The sequence below is a fragment of the Oryctolagus cuniculus genome, chromosome 12 (assembly GCF_051225735.1).
Source record: "Oryctolagus cuniculus isolate XC-2025 breed Fujian yellow rabbit chromosome 12, ASM5122573v1, whole genome shotgun sequence".
Lineage (NCBI taxonomy): Eukaryota > Metazoa > Chordata > Mammalia > Lagomorpha > Leporidae > Oryctolagus > Oryctolagus cuniculus.
Window position 1 is genome coordinate 44,078,670 of NC_142878.1, and position 18,686 is coordinate 44,097,355.

The 18,686-nt window shown below is 44.9% G+C and overlaps 1 protein-coding gene and 1 pseudogene across 15 annotated transcripts in view; one reads left to right on the forward strand and one right to left on the reverse strand.

Moving 5' to 3' along the window:
* HEATR5A (HEAT repeat containing 5A) overlaps positions 1-18,686 on the forward strand; it is a 147,906-nt gene that overhangs the window by 4,721 nt on the left and 124,499 nt on the right. The gene's annotated exons all lie outside the window — the stretch shown is intronic.
* On the reverse strand, positions 6,139-10,630 carry LOC138843068 (mitochondrial import inner membrane translocase subunit Tim23 pseudogene; annotated as a pseudogene). Its single transcript, XR_016217911.1, has one exon. The product of XR_016217911.1 is annotated as a mitochondrial import inner membrane translocase subunit Tim23 pseudogene (transcript).

Sequence of the window (18,686 nt, forward strand, 5' to 3'; positions counted from 1 at the left end):
CCTGAGTAACTGCAAAGTGTAGCTATGATTTGTCTCATCTTATGTGAATGTTTGTCTTTTTCTGCAGAAATATCAATTAGCTTAATTACAGGATACTGCCCCAGACCAACTGGGGAGTTCGATTCAGTACATTTTTAAATTTTTTTTTTTTTTGACAGGCAGAGTTAGACAGTGAGAGAGAGAGAGACAAAGGTCTTCCTTTCCGTTGGTTCACCCCCCAAATGGCTACTATGGCCGGCGTGCTGCGGCCGGCGCGCTGCGCCAATCCAAAGCCAGGAGCCAGGCGCTTCCTCCTGGTCTTCCATGCGGGTGCAGGGCCCAGGCACTTGGGCCGTCCTCCACTGCCTTCCCGGGCCACAGCAGAAAGCTGGACTGGAAGAGGAACAACCGGGACAGAATCCGGCGCCCCAACCGGGACTAGAACCCAGGGTGCTGGTGCCGCAGGCGGAGGATTAGCCAAGTGAGCCGCGGCGCCGGCCAGATTCAGTACATGACATGTCCTTCGTATTATATGCATGGGCCATGACAGTGGCAGGGTAATACGGAGTTAATCCCAGGAGCTATCCTTGCAATCTAGCTGGACATCTGACAGAAGCAGTGTCTGCCAAGTAGTGGGGCTCCAGGAGATCATAAATAGAACTAAATTCTATTCTGTAAGGTATATTGTGGGTAAAAGTGTGAAACAGGAGTGGGCATTTGGCACAGTGGTTCAGAATGCTGCTCGGGACGCCTGCGCCCCATGTTAGAGTGTATGGGTTTGAGCCCTGGCTCTACTCCTGATTCTAGCTTCCTGCTAATGCACACTCTGGAAGGCAGCAGGTGATGTCTCAGGGAGTTGGGTCCCTGCCACGCATAAGGGAGACTAAGATTGAATTCCTAGCTCCTGGTTTTAGCCTGGCTCAGTTATGGCTGATAGGGCATTTGAATAGTGACCCAGATGATGGGAGATCTCTGTTTCTTTCTGCCTTTCACATAAATGAAAAAAAGAAGTGGGGACTGTGAGGAAGAGCCAACTTGCTAGCCCAGCGAGTGGACTGAGGATGTAGCTGAATGCTAAGCCAGGATGTAAGAGCCAAAAACCAAGGAGGGGAAAAGAATGCTTAAAGAAGGCAGTCCCTAATGGCTAAACTGCAAAGTCCTGGGTGGCAGATTGGGAGAGCATCAAATATATAGGTGGAGTTATTTTGGAAACTGAACAAGGGTTGCTGGCCTCCTATGAACCTTGTTGTGCTGGGGCAGTAATGGAATCTTTTTTTTTTTTTTTTTGACAGGCAGAGTGGATAGTGAGAGAGAGAGACAGAGAGAGAAAGGTCTTCCTTTTGCCGTTGGTTCACCCTCCAATGGCTGCCACGGCTGGTGCGCTACGGCCGGCGCACCGCGCTGATCCGACGGCAGGAGCCAGGTGCTTCTCCTGGTTTCCCATGGGGTACAGGGCCCAAGCACTTGGGCCATCCTCCACTGTACTCCCGGGCCACAGCAGAGAGCTGGCCTGGAAGAGGGGGCAACCAGGACAGAATCTGGCGCCCCGACCGGGACTAGAACTCGGTGTGCCGGCACCGCTAGGTGGAGGATTAGCCTAGTGAGCTGCGGCGCCGGCCAGTAATGGAATCTTATACACTTTACTCTTGAATAACACCATATTGCTGTGCTTATTAAAATATTTTTAGGAAGTAGTGTTTCAGTCTTTTCCATCACTGTTAGCTACCTTCTCTGAATTCTTACTAGTCTTGATAGATTTATCCTTTGTTCCATCCTAGCTGGATTCTGGGGAACTATCATTACCAGACATTGTCTAAACAAAGAATGAATAGACATTGAAGGATTTATGTCAGTAAAATCCATGAGTTATCTAAAACAATTAAATGCTGTGTAGACTTTGTATTGTCTTTCACTTCCTGTTACTAAATTCTCAACTATATACGATGTAGTGAGATTGCCAGGTAGAGACTTTGAGATGAGTGTGGTGAGAGATTGGAAAAAGAGTAAAACTTCTTAAAATATGCCTCTGGGGGGAGGGCGCTGTGGCACAGTTGGTTAATCCTCCACCTGTGGCACAGGCATCCCATATGGGCACCAGTTCTAGTCCCGGCCGCTCCTCTTCCGATCCAGCTCTCTGCTGTGGCCTGGGAAAGCAATAGAAGATGGCCCAAGTCCTTGGGCCCCTGCACCCACATGGGAGACCAGGAAGAAGCACCTGGCTCCTGGCTTCGGATTTGCGCAGCTCTGGCCGTTGGCGGCCATTTGGGGAGTGAACCAACGGATGGAAGACCTTTCTCTCTGTCTCTCCCTCTGTAACTCTACCTCTCAAATAAATAAATAAATAAAATCTTTAAAAAAAAATATGCCTCTGGCATTCCTGAATGTCCAGAATGAAACTTCCTTTCCCAGGGAGGTAGAAGAGTTGTATGAAATGAAGAGTGAAAAAATTGTCAGGAATGTCCAAAGACTAAGCTAATTCATTTAGTACATGCTGATTTACCGTCCACATGGAAGGGACTCTCTAGAAGCTTTTGTCTCTAGAAAACCAGGAGACCTAGCAGTTTAAGATTTATTTATTTATTTATTTGAAAGAGTTACAAAGAGAGATAGAGACAGAGTGAGAGAGGTCTTCCATCTGCTGATTCACTCCCCAAATGGTCTGAACAGCCTTGCTGGAGCTGAGCCGATCTGAAGCCAGGAGCCAGGAGCTGCTTCTGGATCTTCCGTGTGGGTGCAGGGGCCCGAGGACCTGGGCCATCTTCCGCTGCTTTCCCAGGCCTATTAGCAGGGAGCTGGATCGAAGTGGAGAAGCCAGGTCTCAAACCAGCATGCATATGGGATGCCAGCGCTGCAGGCTGGGGCTTTAACCTGTTGCGCCACAGACCTAGCAGTTTAACAGAAAGCCTCAAAGTATTCGAAGACCTAAGAGGAGAGTGAAGTGGTAACAGAACAGTAAAGCTGGGAGGATTAGGTGCTTCAGCAGCTATGGCAGTAGCTTTTATTAACAGCCATGATTGGACACTATCAGAAGGCTCCAGTTATTGAAGAATATGGACATGAAAACTATACAGAGGTGGGCATTACTGTCTTTCTTCACTTAAATAGCATTTTAGCATTGGATAAATTTCTAAAGTCATTGTGTTTTGTAAAATGAAAATACTATCTAAATTTCAGTGTTAGAAGATGAAGTGAGATAGTGAGTTAAAAGTTTTAATAAGGAGATTCTTAAAAATCACTTATTCTGTTTCCTATTACTGTCTTATTAGAGTTGGTTCCTATTGCTCAGTCTCTCCCCACCAAGAGTACTTCCTTTTTTTGTGCTAGAGGTTTTCTCTTCTGTAATCTGGAAGGAGAATGCCAGAAACAGCATTTGGCCAACTGGGGCTCCCATTGGCAATCTCTCGGACTTCCATTGAATTCAGCTTCTGCTTTAATTCCAGAAGACTAAAAAGTTTTTTTTTTTCTTTCCTCCTTTGGTAGCAAAACATGGTGTGAACTTCTGCAAAGGTATTTATAGTCATTATTTATCCCATCTTAGGTGAGCATGTCTATCTTTTGCTGCAGAAATATCAAGTTAGGTTGATTACAAGGTGCTGCCCCAGACCAACTTGGGGTATGACACAATAGATTGTGTATGTCTACTGTATGACGTGGACAGACTATGATAGTGGTAGCCAGAAGGCAGAGTAATAAGTGTTTTCTCTCATCCCTAACAGTAACATGCAGTATTTTGGAAAAAAAGGAAGTGTGCAAAGTAGCATCCCACCTCTAGCTGTTCCTCACTCCACTTTTATATAGTCCTTGTTTTTGTAATTCCTCTTTCCTATACCACTCTAACTTCTCAAGCTACCCATCTGTTCTTGGAGCTGTGTATATTTGCTCTCCTAATATCTTGTATTACACAGTGGTGAGAGGCAACATTCTTGCCATTCCTACCACATTTGCAGGAAATATTCTTGGAATCTTGGTACACCGAATGTGTTTTCATTATATTTTAAAATAGTTTATTAGTGCTGTGCCTGGAGCAAGGTATAAATTAGATTTTTGTGGTGTGACTTAGGAAATAAAGATTTGATTGTATGGGAATTTATATTCAGAATTCCAAAAGTTGAATTTTAAAATTTATGATACAAAAAGCCATTTTTAGTTTGAAAAGGATATGTATGTAAAACTCAATCTAAAGTATGAATAACACAAATTTTTATGTGATCTCATCGATATAGAATATATTAAGTTAATTTAAACTGTCTTTTCTTTCTTTATTCATATTCCAGCAGAAGCTTAGAGAAGATTCTGTTGGTGTTTAGAATTGTGAATGTTAGATAATTTAATATAAAATACTAATTAGAAATGGCCTCTTAAATAGAAATATGAAATTGACTTGTTACATGTTTTTCTACTTCTAATTAATACTTTTATGGTATGAACAAAAGGAGTTTTTAAATGTTTTGATGTATAGTCTTTTATGATGAATACTTCAAGGATTATGTTAGCAGAACAGCAAATCTGCATGATTCATAGCAGTATTTAAAAAAACTGGGCAGAGGGAAGTGGGTGTTGGGGGAGAGATCTATAGCTAACACATGTTAAGAAATGTTAAAATTCATATCTGTGTTTGAGTTGTGGGGCAAAACACTGGTAAGGAAAACAGCCAACTCAGCTGTTTTCCAAAAGTCTCCTCACTTGGATTCTGCCCCACCTCAGAATACTTGTACTCAGTCTCTGGCACTATTCTTGTTCCACAAAGCACCCTTTGGTAAACACCATTTATCTATAGTTCTTATTCTTAACCTATGAAACTTAAATACTTGCAGTTTTCATAAAATTTTTAAAGATTTATTTATTTGAAAGGCAGAGTTACAGAGAGGCAGAAGCAAAGAGGGAGAGAAGGAAAGGGGGAGGAAGGAGAGCGAGAGCGAGAGAGAGAGAGAGAGAAAGAGAGAAAAGAGAGAGGGAGAAAGAGAAAGAGAATATTCCATCCACTGATTCACTCCCCAAATGGCCGCAATGGCCAGAGCTTAGCCAATCCAAACCAGGAGTCTAGAGCTTCATCTGGGTCTCCCACGTGGGTGCAGGGGTACAAGGACCTTGGCCATCTTCTACTGCTTTCCCAGGCCACAGCAGAGAGCTGCATCAGAAGTGAAGCAGGGGCCAGCACTGTGGCATAGGGGGTTAACGCCCTAGCCTGAGGCGCCAGCATTCCATATGGGTGCTGGTTAGAATCCTGGCTCCACTTCCAATCCAGCTCTCTGCTATGGCCTGGGAAAGCAGTAGAAGATGGCCCAAGTCCTTGGGCCCCTGCGCCCACGTGGGAGACCAAGAAGCTCCTGGTCCTGGCTTTGGATGGGCGCAGCGCCAGCCATTGTGGCCAGCTGGAGAGCGAACCACTTGATTGAAGATCTATCTCTGCATTTCTCCCTTGCTGTAACTCTTCCTCTCAAATAAATAAATAAATCTTTAAAAACAAAAGTATATTAGCAGACCTCCTTTGGGATTGTGACTGTCTACTGGGGGAAGACTTTCTTAGCAACATAGCAAGCATGACCTGATGCTGTGTGTAACTTGTGAGTTCCTTTTTTGTAACCCATAATTTTGCAAAGCTTGAGTCTCAAATGAGAATCTGAGGTCAGTGTAGAATGATCTAGCATCTTTCTAGATTAACGTGAATTATTGTTATTTTTTGGAGATGTTTGGATTTTAAGATTTACATGTTTCCTGAACTACGGGAGTTCTTGAGAGTTGCGGGTTTGTTGTTTCTGTTTTTGGTTTGTTTATGTCTTTGTTGTTATTGTTGGACACAATATTCTAGTCCACTACTTTAATGGTTAACATGAAACACTGTGAGGTTTAGTGTCAGCTCCACTGCAGGAAATTCTTACCCTACCTGTTAATACCACCAGTAGCCCTTCATTTCAACACCAACAGGAATAGTTTGTTTTGGCCTGGCTGGGACAGTAAAGGACAAGAATAACTTTGACATTATAGTCAGATACATGTTTTTAATAGGAGACACCCACTGTATGTTGGAGTTACACCATTGGTTCTGTTTTCACCCTTTATTTGGAATACAGGGCATCATTAGTGAACATTAAGTGAACAAACTTGGTGATAGAGTGTTACAGCAAGGACCTGAATTCTGGAAATCAGTGTTTTTTTAGTCAGGAAGGTAGAAGAGAGAAGTGCAACATCTTCTCCAATCGAGAAGAGAACCACATTACTTAGTGAGCCCCACCAAAGGAGTTTGGCTTCCACGTGTAAGGGCAAGAAGAAGTGCCAGTCTTTGTTAACCATCCATGATCTTCGTCACAGCAAACCAGAGTCTCCAGTTTTTCATAGATAGTTGTAAGTAGAAGAACAGCTCCAGACTGACTGCTAAACTGATCTGGTGACAACTGCAGTGTCCTCCTCCCGTGAGTTGGCAGCATCTTCTGAGCGACTGCTGCAGCAGGGAGCCTTTCCTGTGCTCCCAGTTACAGGGCGCACAGAGGCTGGTCAGAGTGTGTCCTGCCAGACCACCTGTGCATTCATACAACATGCCTGTCGTGGTTCCCGCTGCTACTGTGTTGAGGTCATCTTCTGCCCCTCGAACTTTCTCAGTGCACTATAGAGCAAAGCCAGAGATCCTAGAGTATTAGCCCAAAATGCCCCTTGCCTAGTCACCATGTTCAAACTCTGTACGTTTCTTGGTTTGGACCAGGCCATGTTCTGGGTTTCCTTCGATCCTAGCCGAAGACCGTTCACTGCCCCCAGTGCAGCCCCTGTCATGCAACATCCTCCAATGGTAAAGAAGGCCAGTTCGAATCTGCCCCAGGTTTTTATTAATCCCCATTGGGAACATAAACTCATCTGTGTCCTGCACAAGTGATCGTGGATCCACATTTAAATAAGGAGACAGAGGGTTCATTCCAGTTAGTGGGATGCTGGCCAGGTCCACTGTGCAAGTGACCTGCTCTGAAAAAGCCAGCCAAACCCCTTGTGATTTTGTTGCTTCCTCCACAGCCCTTCATGTTGTCGCAGCCAACCTCCAGTGTGTTTCCTGCCACTGGCTCCGGCCGCCACTTGCTTAGCCGTTGCTTCTCAGTCACAGCAGGGAGACCCGCGATCCCACTGCCTCCTTCACATGCTGACCTTCCAGGCTCCCTGAACAAATCTGAGAAAGTCAAAAGTAATTGAGATTTAAGTATGAGAGATACCGAAAAGCTCAACACATTTCCATTTACTGCTTAGTAACTTTTCCATTTTGTTAATTATTCTTTTCAGGTCTGAAAGGAAAAACTATAACAAATAATCCAATAAATTTATCTTGTGTTCGATGTTCTCTTTGATTATTTGTAATTTTTCTCTTTTCCCTCCTTAAAATGGTAAAATCATTTTAAGAAAGTATCAAAAATCTCTAAACTCTAGGTGGAGAAAATTATGTTAGCATTTTCTGTTAGGACTGGCATAATTAGCAGCTTCTATCTCATTCAACAGTATTTAAACATACATGTTAACTCTGGGCTGAAGTCACTGAACATGACAGAGCATACTAGAAAGAATACCAAGTAAAATACAAACATTAGTCTCCCATACACTGCACCAGATCTTTGAAGACTGATTATGGTACTGATTGTGAATGGCTATTATTCAGCCTTTTTTTTTACACTTTACCAATGGCAGTTTCATATAGTTCAACTCACTGGGAGCTTAGTGATTCTTGAGCTTTTCCCTTAAACTAGCATTCTAACCAATAAAGGGGATTGGTTTTCTTACAGAAACATTATGCTTAGAATTTCTTTGAATTAACATTTGTGTCTCAAATTTTTTTTCTAATGCATAGTAAATGCCTTTGTATTTTAATATAAAGTAGTGTTTTAAATCTCAGAGGAAAATCTTTAATATTTGATCATCTAGTAATATGCTCATGTTTATTCTGTGGACACCTGGCTGGGGTTATGCTAGCTTGAGAATCATGATTTGGATAGTTCTTTAGTGCCTTAGGTCTAGTTTACAGTGCCTAATTGACATAGAAGATCTCAGGGATAAAAGTTATGACTGAGTAACTAGGAGTCTCATATACAAAAAGGATAGGCAGTTTTTATTGAAGTAAATAGCACCCCAGAGAAACATGAAGTCTAAAAAGATCTAAGGGCCTTTATAATTCAGTTCAATTATTGGCTCCAGAGTAAGCACAAATAATATTTGGTTGTAAAGTAAATGAAATTAATATTCTTGTGTACTTTTTAAAAATACAGAGTAAGTGATCATAACTGGTGCATGTTAATATTTCTCCTTAGAGCAATTTACTTAGACTTGGAAGTTAATTTCATGCTGGCAGCATTTTGCTAATAGTTCATACTGTATTACATTTATGGAGATTCATAAGACACATTAACCTTATTAAAAATCCTTAGAAATCTTGTAAGTGAAAAATTTTAATTTTATCTTAATGAGAGATCCTCAAATTTACTGAAATGGTACATTTTTAAAAAAATTTTAGAAAGTTCTACTTATTTATTTGAGAGACAGAGCTCAATCTGCTGTTTACTGATTTGCTCCCCAGTCTCCTACAACAGCTGGGCTTGGGTCAGGTGGAAGCCAGGAGCCAGGAACTCCATCAGGATCTTTCATGGGAGAGGCAGGAACCCAAGTTCTTGGACTATCACTTGCTGTCTCCGAGGTGCATTAGCAGGAAGCTGAATCAGAAGCAGGGACAGGGCTCAGTCTCAGGCACTTTGAAATGGGATGCAGATATCACAATGCCCCCAACCCTGCTTTAAAAAAATGTTTGTAAAATCGTTTTGTTTGAATGGCATAGAGAAACAGAGGTACAGATCTCCCAGCTGTTGAATCACTCCCGAAATACCAGCGATAGCTGGAGCTGGGCCAAGTGGACCTCAGGAGCCCCTAGTTCAATTTGGTTCACACACGTGGGTGGTAAGGAGACAAGTACTTGAGCCGTCACCTGTTGCCTCCCAGGATGTGTATTAGCAGGAGACTGGAATTGGAAGAGGAGTATGTGATACTAGTGTCCTTAGCAGTATCTTTTTTTTTTTTTTTTAAAGATTTATTTATTTTATTTGAAAATCAGAGTTACACAGAGAGAGAGGAAAGGCAGAGAGAGGTCTTCCATCCCCTTGTTCACTCCCCAATTGGCCACAATAGCCGGAGCTGTGCCGTTCCGGAGCCAGGATCCTGGGTCTCCCACGAGGGTGCAGGAGCCCAAGCACCTGAGCCATCTTCCTTTGCTTTCCCAAGCCATAGCAGAGAGCTGGATCGGAAGTGGAGCTGCTGAGACTCGAACCGGCACCCATATGGGATATGCAGGCAGTGGCTTGACCCACTACACCATAGTGCCAGCCCCCCTTAGTAGTATCTTAACTACTGCTGCAAAGCCCATCCAAGTCTAAGCCTTTTTTTTTTTTAAGATTTATTTGTTTGAAAGATAGAGTCATAGAGATGGAGAGACAGAGAGATCTGTTTGCTGGCTGCAACAGCCAAGGCTGGGTCAAGCCAGAGGCAGGAGCCTGGAACACCATCTGGGTCTCCCATGTGGGTGGCAGGTGCCCAAGTACTTGGGCCATCTTCTGCTATTTTCCCAAGTGCATTAGCAGAGAACTGGATCAGAAATGGAGCAGCCAGGACTTGAACTGGCACTCATATGGAATGCCAGCCTTGCAGGCAGCAGCTTAACCTGCTGCACAATTCTGGCCGCTGATCTAAGCCTTTTGTTTTGTTTTGTTTTTCCTTTATAAGAAAACTGGCTTCTAGGATGTTTGAGGGATTGATTGGATTAAAGAGTGACAGCATAATATATTGTAATTAAAGATCATATATGTAGAGTCACATTGCTTAAGTTTATGACCAAGTTCTGTGTGAACTTAGGTACTTAATTTGCTTCAGTTTCCTCATCTACAGAATAGTGATAATAAAAATACTTCATGGACAGTTTATAGATATTCAAGAAAATAAAAGTAAAGCCTGTAGTGCTTAGACTGTAGTGAATGATCAGTGAATATTAGCTGCTGTTGGGCTGGCGCTGTGGCATAGTAGGCCAAGCCTCCGCCTGTGGCACTGGTATCCCATAGAAGCACTGGTTTGTGTCTTGGCTGCTCCTCTTCCAATCCACTGTCTGCTAATGGCATGGGAGAGCAGTGGAAGATGGATCCAATGCTTGGGCTCCTGCATTCATGTGGGAGACTTCTGGCTCTTGGCTTTGGATCGGCTCTGATTCTGGCTGTTGTGGCCATTTGGAGAGTGAACCAGCGGATGGAAGACCTCTCTCTGTCTCTCCCTCTCTCTATCTGTAACTCTGCCTCTAAAATAAACAAAGGCTATAATTATTTCATCAGTAAATGGTACTGGGAAATTTGGATGTTCATGTGCAGAAGATTGAAACTTGACCTTCCCTGCTCACCTGTTTCCCTATACAAAAATCAACCCAAAGATGTGAAGCGGAGGCAATACATTTTTGAGAAAGACTCCAGAAGCACAGACAACAAAAGCAAAAATAGACAAATGGAATTACACCACACTAAGGAGCTTCTGCATAGCAAAAGAAACAACAGAATGAAGAGACAACTGACAGAGTGGCAGAAAATATTTGCAAACTATGTATCTGACCAAGGATTAATATCAAGAATATCTAAGGAACTCAAAAAACTCAACAGAAAAAAAATCAAACAATGCCATTAAGAAGTAGGCAGAGGGCTAGGCATTTGATGCAGCAATTAAGTTGCCACTTTGGATGCCCATGTCCTATATCAGTCTCTAGACACAAACTATGGCTCCGCTTGGAATCCAGTTTTCTGTTAATGAAGCATCCTGTGAGGCAACAGGTGTTAGCTCAAGTACTTGGATCCCAGCTACCCAGCTACCCATGTAGGGGACCTGGATTGAGTTCAGGGCTCTTGGCTTTGGTCTAGCCCAGCTCTGCCTGTTGCAGACCCTTAGGGAGTGAATTAACACGTGGAATATTTCTCTCACTACCTTCCCCTCCTGCTTTTCAGATAAGTAAACAAAAAAATTTTTTAAAGTGTGGGGTGTAACTCGGACTAGACTGTTACTGGAATTAAGACTTATTCTATGCATCTGCTCTCCCACAATATGGTGCTGAGAAGGGAGTAACAACTTCTACGCAGCTGCCTCTCGCCAACTTGAGTGATGACCTGCAGGAGCTGATCCTGCTCCTGATTGGAGGAGAGCAGCATACTCGGCGTGTGGGTAGCAGAGTTGGGATTGGTGGAAGAGGACTATAAAGGAGGAGAGAGACAACATGCACCAGGAACATTGAAGGAACACCTGAGCAGCCCCCAAGAGAGCTGGCCGGCGGTGTGCCGCTCCCCCGCGGAAGTGGGGAAAGTGGCAGGGGGAACCGCCCTTCCACGGAGTTGGAAGGGACGGTAGCCAACCCGGGAAGAACCAGCAGCAAACCCGGGGAGGGCTGAGCAGATGAAAGAACAACGCAGGGTCCTGTGTCGTTCCTCCGTGAAGAGGGGGAGCGACATAATGGTGCCGTGACTCGGATATGAAGCTTAGGCAGGGTTTAGTGTCGTTCCTCCGCGAAGAGGGGGAGCGACATAATGGTGCCGTGACTCGGATAGGAAGCCTAGGAGGCATAATGGTGCCGTGACTCGGATAAGAAACCTAGGAGGGAAGAAGCGGGAAGAAGTGGGAAAATACCGGAGAGAGAGATTAGCAAAGAGCCTAGGGAAAAGCCGGACGGAAGAAGTGCCGGAAGAAGTTAGGATTGAAAGTGAAAGTGAAAGCTGGAGGAAACTTAAACTCGGATGCAGACTATGGCGGGGAAGCTAGGAGATTAAAAGCAAAAGCGAAAGCTAGAACAAACAGACTCGGATACGGACTGTGGGGAGAAGCCAGGAGAAATGAGAGGGGAATATTGTTGGAAGAAAAGTTAGGAAACATACCGGGTAGAGAAAAATATGTTAGGGAGGATGAAGCTGCGGGGGCAGGCCGAGGTGGAGACGTAAGCCAGGTTGGAATTCTTCAAGTCAGCCCGGGGAGCAAAAGGCAAAAAGCTAAAACCAGAGGCGGAGACGTAAACCAGGTTGGAATCCGTCAGATTAGCCTGGGGAGCAAAAGACAGGAAGCCAAACCGGGAGCTGAGACGTAAGCTATAGGTTGCATTTCGTCAGGTTAGCCCGGGGAACTTAGACTGAAAACCGAGAAGCGGAAACGTAAGCTAGGCTGTGTGATTCGCGGAAGCCGCAGCGCACAGAGAGAGCGCGCGGGGCACAAACGGGGAGAGCTCACGGGGCGCGAGTAGGAAACACGGGGCTAGCGCGAAGGCCGTGGTGCGGGCACAAAGGGCGCGGAGACCGCAGAGTGTGCACAGAGCCAGGAAGCCGCCGCAGGGCGGGTGCCGGGAAGCCGCGCAGAGCCGGGAAGCCGCTGCGGGGCGAGGCGCCGAGAAGCAGCCTCGGGGCGGGTGCAGGGAAGCCGCAGGGATAAGAGAAACAGAAGTTTAGAAGTAAAATGAGAGAAATAGGAATGCTGGCAGATAGAAGTAAAATAGGAGAAATAGGAATGCCCGGAGATAGAGAAATAGAGAAAAATAAGGCCTCCCCACAACACGGCAATGAGAGAGCTCGGATTCGGTCTGCCTGATTAGTGAGGCGATAAGCACCAGCAGGCAGCTTGACCAGATTATGAGCTGCAGGTCACCGAAGATAGGCACGAATCAACATCAATAAGTCTCCCCACAATACGGCAATGAGAAGGCTCGGATTCGGTTTGCCTGATTGGTAGGGCTTGTAAGCACCTGCAGGCAGTTCTAGCAGAGCAGAGCATGCGCTGCAGGGCACCGAACACAGGCACGCATCAGCGCCTAGAAACCTCCTCACAACATGGCGAAGAGAGGACCCGGATTCGGTTTGCCTGATTGGTAGGGCTTGTAAGCACCTGTGGGCAACTCCAGCAAGCAGAGCAGAGTGTGTGCCGCGGGGCACCGAAGACAGGCGCGTATCAACGCCAAAAATAAAAAGAAAGGGGGAATTGTTGGGAGCAACTTGGACTAGACTGTTACTGGAATTAAGACTTATTCTATGCATCTGCTCTCCTACAATATGGTGCTGAGAAGGGAGTAACAACTTCTACGCAGCTGCCTCTCGCCAACTTGAGTGATGACCTGCAGGAGCTGATCCTGCTCCTGATTGGAGGAGAGCAGCGTACTCGGCGTGTGGGTAGCAGAGTTGGTGTGGGGAGCAACCCGGACTAGACTGAGTTACTGGAATTAAGACTTATTCTATGCATCTGCTCTCCCACAATATGGCGCTGGGAGAGAAGTAAACAGCTTCCACACAGCTGCCTCCAGTTCAACCAATAAACTGTAGGACTTGCTACTGATTGGAGGAGAGCAGCGTACTCGGCGTGTGGGCAGCCGAGTTGGGATTGGCGGAGGAGGACTATAAAGGAGGAGAGAGACGGCATTCACCAGGAACATCTATGGGGAACATCTAGCTGAAGGAACACCTGTGCAGCCCCCGAGAAGAGCCTGCCGGCGGTGTGCCGCTCCCCTGCGGAAGTGGGGAATGTGGCCAGGGGGAACTGCCCTTCCACGGAGGTGGAAGGGATAGTAGCCAACCTGGGAAGAACCAGCAGCAAACCCGGGGAGGGCCGAGCAGACGAAAGAACAGCGCAGAGTCCTGTGTCGTTCCTCCACGAAGAGGGGGAGCGACAGTTGGGATTGGTGGAAGAGGACTATAAAGGAGGAGAGAGACAACATGCACCAGGAACATTGAAGGAACACCTGAGCAGCCCCCGAGAGAGCCAGCCGGCGGTGTGGCGCTCCCCCGCGGAAGTGGGGAAAGTGGCAGGGGGAACTGCCCTTCCACAGAGGTGGAAGGGACGGTAGCCAACCTGGGAAGAACCAGCAGCAAACCCGGGGAGGGCCGAGCAGACAAAAGAACAGCGCAGGGTCCTGTGTCGTTCCTCCGCGAAGAGGGGGAGCGACATAATGGTGCCGTGACTCGGATATGAAGCTTAGGCAGGGTTTAGTGTCGTTCCTCCAGGAAGAGGGGGAGCGACATTAAAGAAATGGGCAGAACATGAATATTCATTCGTTTCTCAGAAAAGGAAATAAAAATGGTCAAGAAATATATGAAAACATGTTGAGTATCACCAACTATCATGGAGATGCAAATCAAAACCACAATGAACTATCATTTCACTCCAGTTAGAATGGCTGTTAACAAAAAGAAAAAAATAAATGCTGGTGAGGGTGTGGAGAAAAAGAGAACCCTTCCATCCTCAAAAACTAAAGTAGATCCAGCATATGACCCAGCTATTCCACTTCTGGATATATATCCCAAGAAAATGAAATCACTATATGAAAGATACACATATTTTCATGTTCATTGTACACAAGAACCAAGATACTGTATGTAAACACAATGTAATGTTATTCAGCAATGGAGTCCTGTCATTTGCAGCAACATAGATGAAACTGAGTAAGCTAGACACAGAAAGACAAATACCATATTCTCATGTGGAAGTTAAAAAAGAGTTGACTGAACTTAGGACAGTGATTACTGTTGGAAAAGAGGTTGGGAAAGTTAGGATGAACACATGTAGAGGGAGGCTGGATAATGGGGACCAAAACACAGATGGAATTAAATTCTGATGTTCTGTAGCACATTGGGATGACTATAGTTCACAATAATACATATAAACAGCTGGAGAAGAGGAGCTGGTAGGTTGTAAACACAAATAAGGAAATGGAAAGGCTGGTTTGATTGGTTTATGCTCTATTTCTGAAGATATACCATGTCCCATAAAAATGTACACATATTGCCTGTTGATCAAAAACATTTTCGAATAAAATAGCTAAAGTTTTGTTAGTGCCTGGCATTGCAGTTGGATCAGTTGTATGAAATCTGTTTTTTGAGTAGCAACTAACTGAAAAATATTTCAGTATTACTGCTGTGTGTTGATTTTTTTAAAGAGTTATTTTTTTGAAAGGGAGTGGCGAGAGATTGATCTTGTATCTGCTGGGTCACTTCCCAAATATCTGCATCAGCTGGAGTTGGGCCAGGCTGAAGCCAGGAGCTTCATCTGGGTCTCCCTTGTGGGTGCAAGGGGCCCAAGCACTTGGACCATCTTTCGCTGTTTTTCCAGGCACATTAATAGAGAGCTGGATTGAGAGTGGAGCAGCTGGGACGCAAACCAGCTCCCTATATGGGATGCCAGCATTGCAGGCAGCAGCTTAACCCATCAATGCCACAATGCAGCCCTCTGTGTGTTTATTTTTAATAAACTAACCACTTTATAATCTCCAACATAAGAATGAAAACTAAGAGAAAACTTAGAATAATTATTCCTCATCATGTAGTGTTGTGGTTACATTAAAACAGTCATTAGTGTTGTCTGCATTTATGTCTGTCTTTCTAAAGTAAGACTTCAGGGAAGAATAGGAGCATGTAATTTGCAAAGTACTTGCTTATCACATTCACAGTGCATATGTGGATCTCTCAGGTGCATTTTAGACAGGGGTTTTAGACATGAAATTACAATTAGGGACTACTTAGTTCCTTTGAGTAATTTATATGAGGAATGTATTGAGGGCATTAGAGATAACTTTATGCCCTGATTATGATCTGAAGCTTTTCACTGAATTATTTATTGTCACATTGTGTTAGCTATTTTGCTTCTTGATAGATCATTTTACACTACAGTATTGCTGTTGCCTAAGGGAAAAAAATCTCTTTAGCAGTCCTAATGACCTTTATAAATTACCATTAGAAAGGGGCATTGAATTCTTAAGATAGGATTTTGATTCATCCTAGTGGTTACAGGAAAGTTTCTCTGTGTTACAGAGGCAATTTTTTTTTTTTTCTCAAGTAATCATAAATATTGGGTGCAGGCTTGCTTTTCATCTTTTTTTTTTTTTTTTTTTTTTTTCTTTTTCAATTTGTGTTTCTTTTCATTTGATTTAAAAAGCAGAGAGACAGGGAGGGAGATAGAGACACAGAAAGAAAGAGATCTTCCATCCACTAGTTCATTCCCTAACTGGCTGTAACAGCCTAAACTGCGTCAGGCCAAAGCCAGGAGCGCAGTGTTCCATCCAAGTCTCTCATGTGGGTGTCAGAGACCCAAGTATTTGAAGCCCTCATCTGCTGCCTCCCAGCTTGCATCAGCAGGAAGCTGTATTGGAAACACAGAAGCCTGGATAAAAACCAGTACTCTGATATGGGATATGGGTGTCCCATGCAGCCACTTAAGCCATGGTGCCAAATGCCTGCCCCATCCTTTCCTCTTCTAAATACTTAGTAGGTTTCTTCCAGAAATTATTTCTCTAGCATTTATTAACTTTATTCTTAATTGTGAATATTTTGGCTAATTTACTTTGATACCTATAGGAAAGGAGGGTTTTTAAAGCCAGAATTCATGTTGTCTCTATAAAAATGAATTTTAGCACCGTTGTTTATATTTTTCTTTGTTTATTAAAAGTGAGTTTTTTCAGAAGAATCTTTGTTGTATTGTTGTTTTAAGACTGTTAGAGCCAAGTCATGGGTAGTGTTAGGTAAGCAGGTAGCACTGATTGGGAAGGTACAACCCAGATGGCTAAAATAGCATACACAGGAGAAGACTGGCTAGGTGAAAGCTGACCTTTGCCCCCTGGGGTAGTGTCATAGAATCTGGAATATTGGCAAGCCAAAGGTCACAGGTGAGATAAAAAGTGGGAGCTGAAAAATTTGAAAATCCATAAAAGTTAAATAAAAGCATAAATAGAAACCCATAAAGGGGCCTGCACTGTGGCATAGCGGGTAGAGCTGCCACCTGTGGTGCTGGCATCCCATATGGGAGCCGGTTCAAGTCCCACCTGCTCTGCTTCCAATCCAGCTCTCTGCTGTGGCCTGGGAAGCTCTGCTTACAATCCAGCTCTCTGCTGTGGCCTGGGAAAGCAGTAGAAGATCGCCCAAGTCCTTGGGCCCCTGCACCTGTGTGGGAAAACTGGGAGAGGCACCTGGCTTCAGATTGGTACAGTTGCAGCAGTTGCAGCCAATTAGGGAGTGAACCATCAGATGGAAGGCCTGTCTCTCTCTCTCTCTCTCTCCCTCCCTCCCTCCCTCCCTCCCTCCCCCCCCCCCTCGCTCTCCCTCCCTCCCCCTCCCCGCCTCCTTCTCTGTGTAACTCTGTTTTGTTTTTGTGTGTGTGTGTGTGTTTGCTTGTTTGTTTGTTTTGACAGGCAGAGTGGACAGTGAGAGAGAGAGACAGGGAGAAAGGTCTTCCTTTTTCCGTTGGTTTACCCTCCAATGGCCGCTGTGGCCGGCGCACCACGCTGATCCGAAGCCAGGAGCCAGGTGCTTCTCCTGGTCTCCCATGCGGGTGTAGGGCCCAAGCACTTGGGCCATCTTCCACTGCCTTCCCGGGCCACAGTAGAGAGCTGGACTGGAAGAGGAGCGACCGGGACAGAATCCGGCGCCCCGACCGGGACTAGAACCCTGTGTGCGGGCGCCGCAGGCAGAGGATTAGCTTATTGAGCCACGCGCCAGCCAACTCTGACTTTCAAATAAAAAAATAAATCTGGCCGGCGCCGCGGCTCACTAGGCTAATCCTCTGCCTGGCGGCGCCGGCACACCGGGTTCTAGTCCCAGTTGGGGTGCCGGATTCTGTCCTGGTTGCCCCTCTTCCGGGCCAGCTCTCTGCTGTGGCCCGGGAGTGCAGTGGAGGATGGCCCAGGTGCTTGGGCCCTGCACCCCATGGGAGACCAGGAAAAGCACCTGGCTCCTGGCTCCTGCCATCGGATCAGCACGGTGCGCCGGCCGCGGCAGCCATTGGAGGGTGAACCAACGGCAAAGGAAGGCCTTTCTCTCTGTCTCTCTCTCTCACTGTCCACTCTGCCTGTCAAAAAAAAAAAAAATAATAAATAAATAAATCTTAAAGAAAAAAAAAGAAACCCATAGAAACTGGCAAATAATATAAGTGAATAAGGCAGGCTGGGGTGTGACTGTGGGCTGCTGGATAGTCCCTGACCATTTAGATTCAGTCATTTATTGGGTTGTGAGAATAGGACTCTGATTTTCACGTGCAGTCTTTTCAGGTTTACATGTTAACAGCTGGCTGTATTTTTCAGTCCATTGCAGGCCAGATTTATCCAACAGGAAACCTGATTGTGACTACCATCTTTTAAAGAGGGTCTTTTCAATTATGTGATAATTATGATGAGCTGATACTCTAGGCAATTTTATACCAGTAAATTCTGGGAGAAAAGAAATGAAATGCCTTCTCCATATCTCCTATATGAAAGGCTAATACATTTTTACTTACTGGCTTCTTTTTAAAAGGTTAAGATTTGTTTAAAGAACTATATAAGGCATGTAATTTAAAAATTTTATTGCCTGTAACATACTACCTATATTTCTGTGAAATTCCAGATGTTTATATTTAGCTTGGAATTTTATTCATTTACTTTTTTTTAAAAGAGACATCTTTATTTTAAATTAATTTGTGTATTTGAAACACAGAGGGAGAGAGAGGGAGAGAGAGAGAGATAAATATCTTCCATCTGCTGCTTCACTCCCCAAATAGCCACAGTAGCCAGGGGTAGGCTGGCCAAAGCCAGGAGCTTCTTTCAGTTCTCCCACTTGGGTGCAGGGGCCCAAGTACTTTTTAAGGCACATTTGCAGGGAGCTGGATCAACTGTGGAGCTGTTGGGACACATACTGGCACCCATATGAATGCTATGCCACATCGCCAGCCTCTTCATT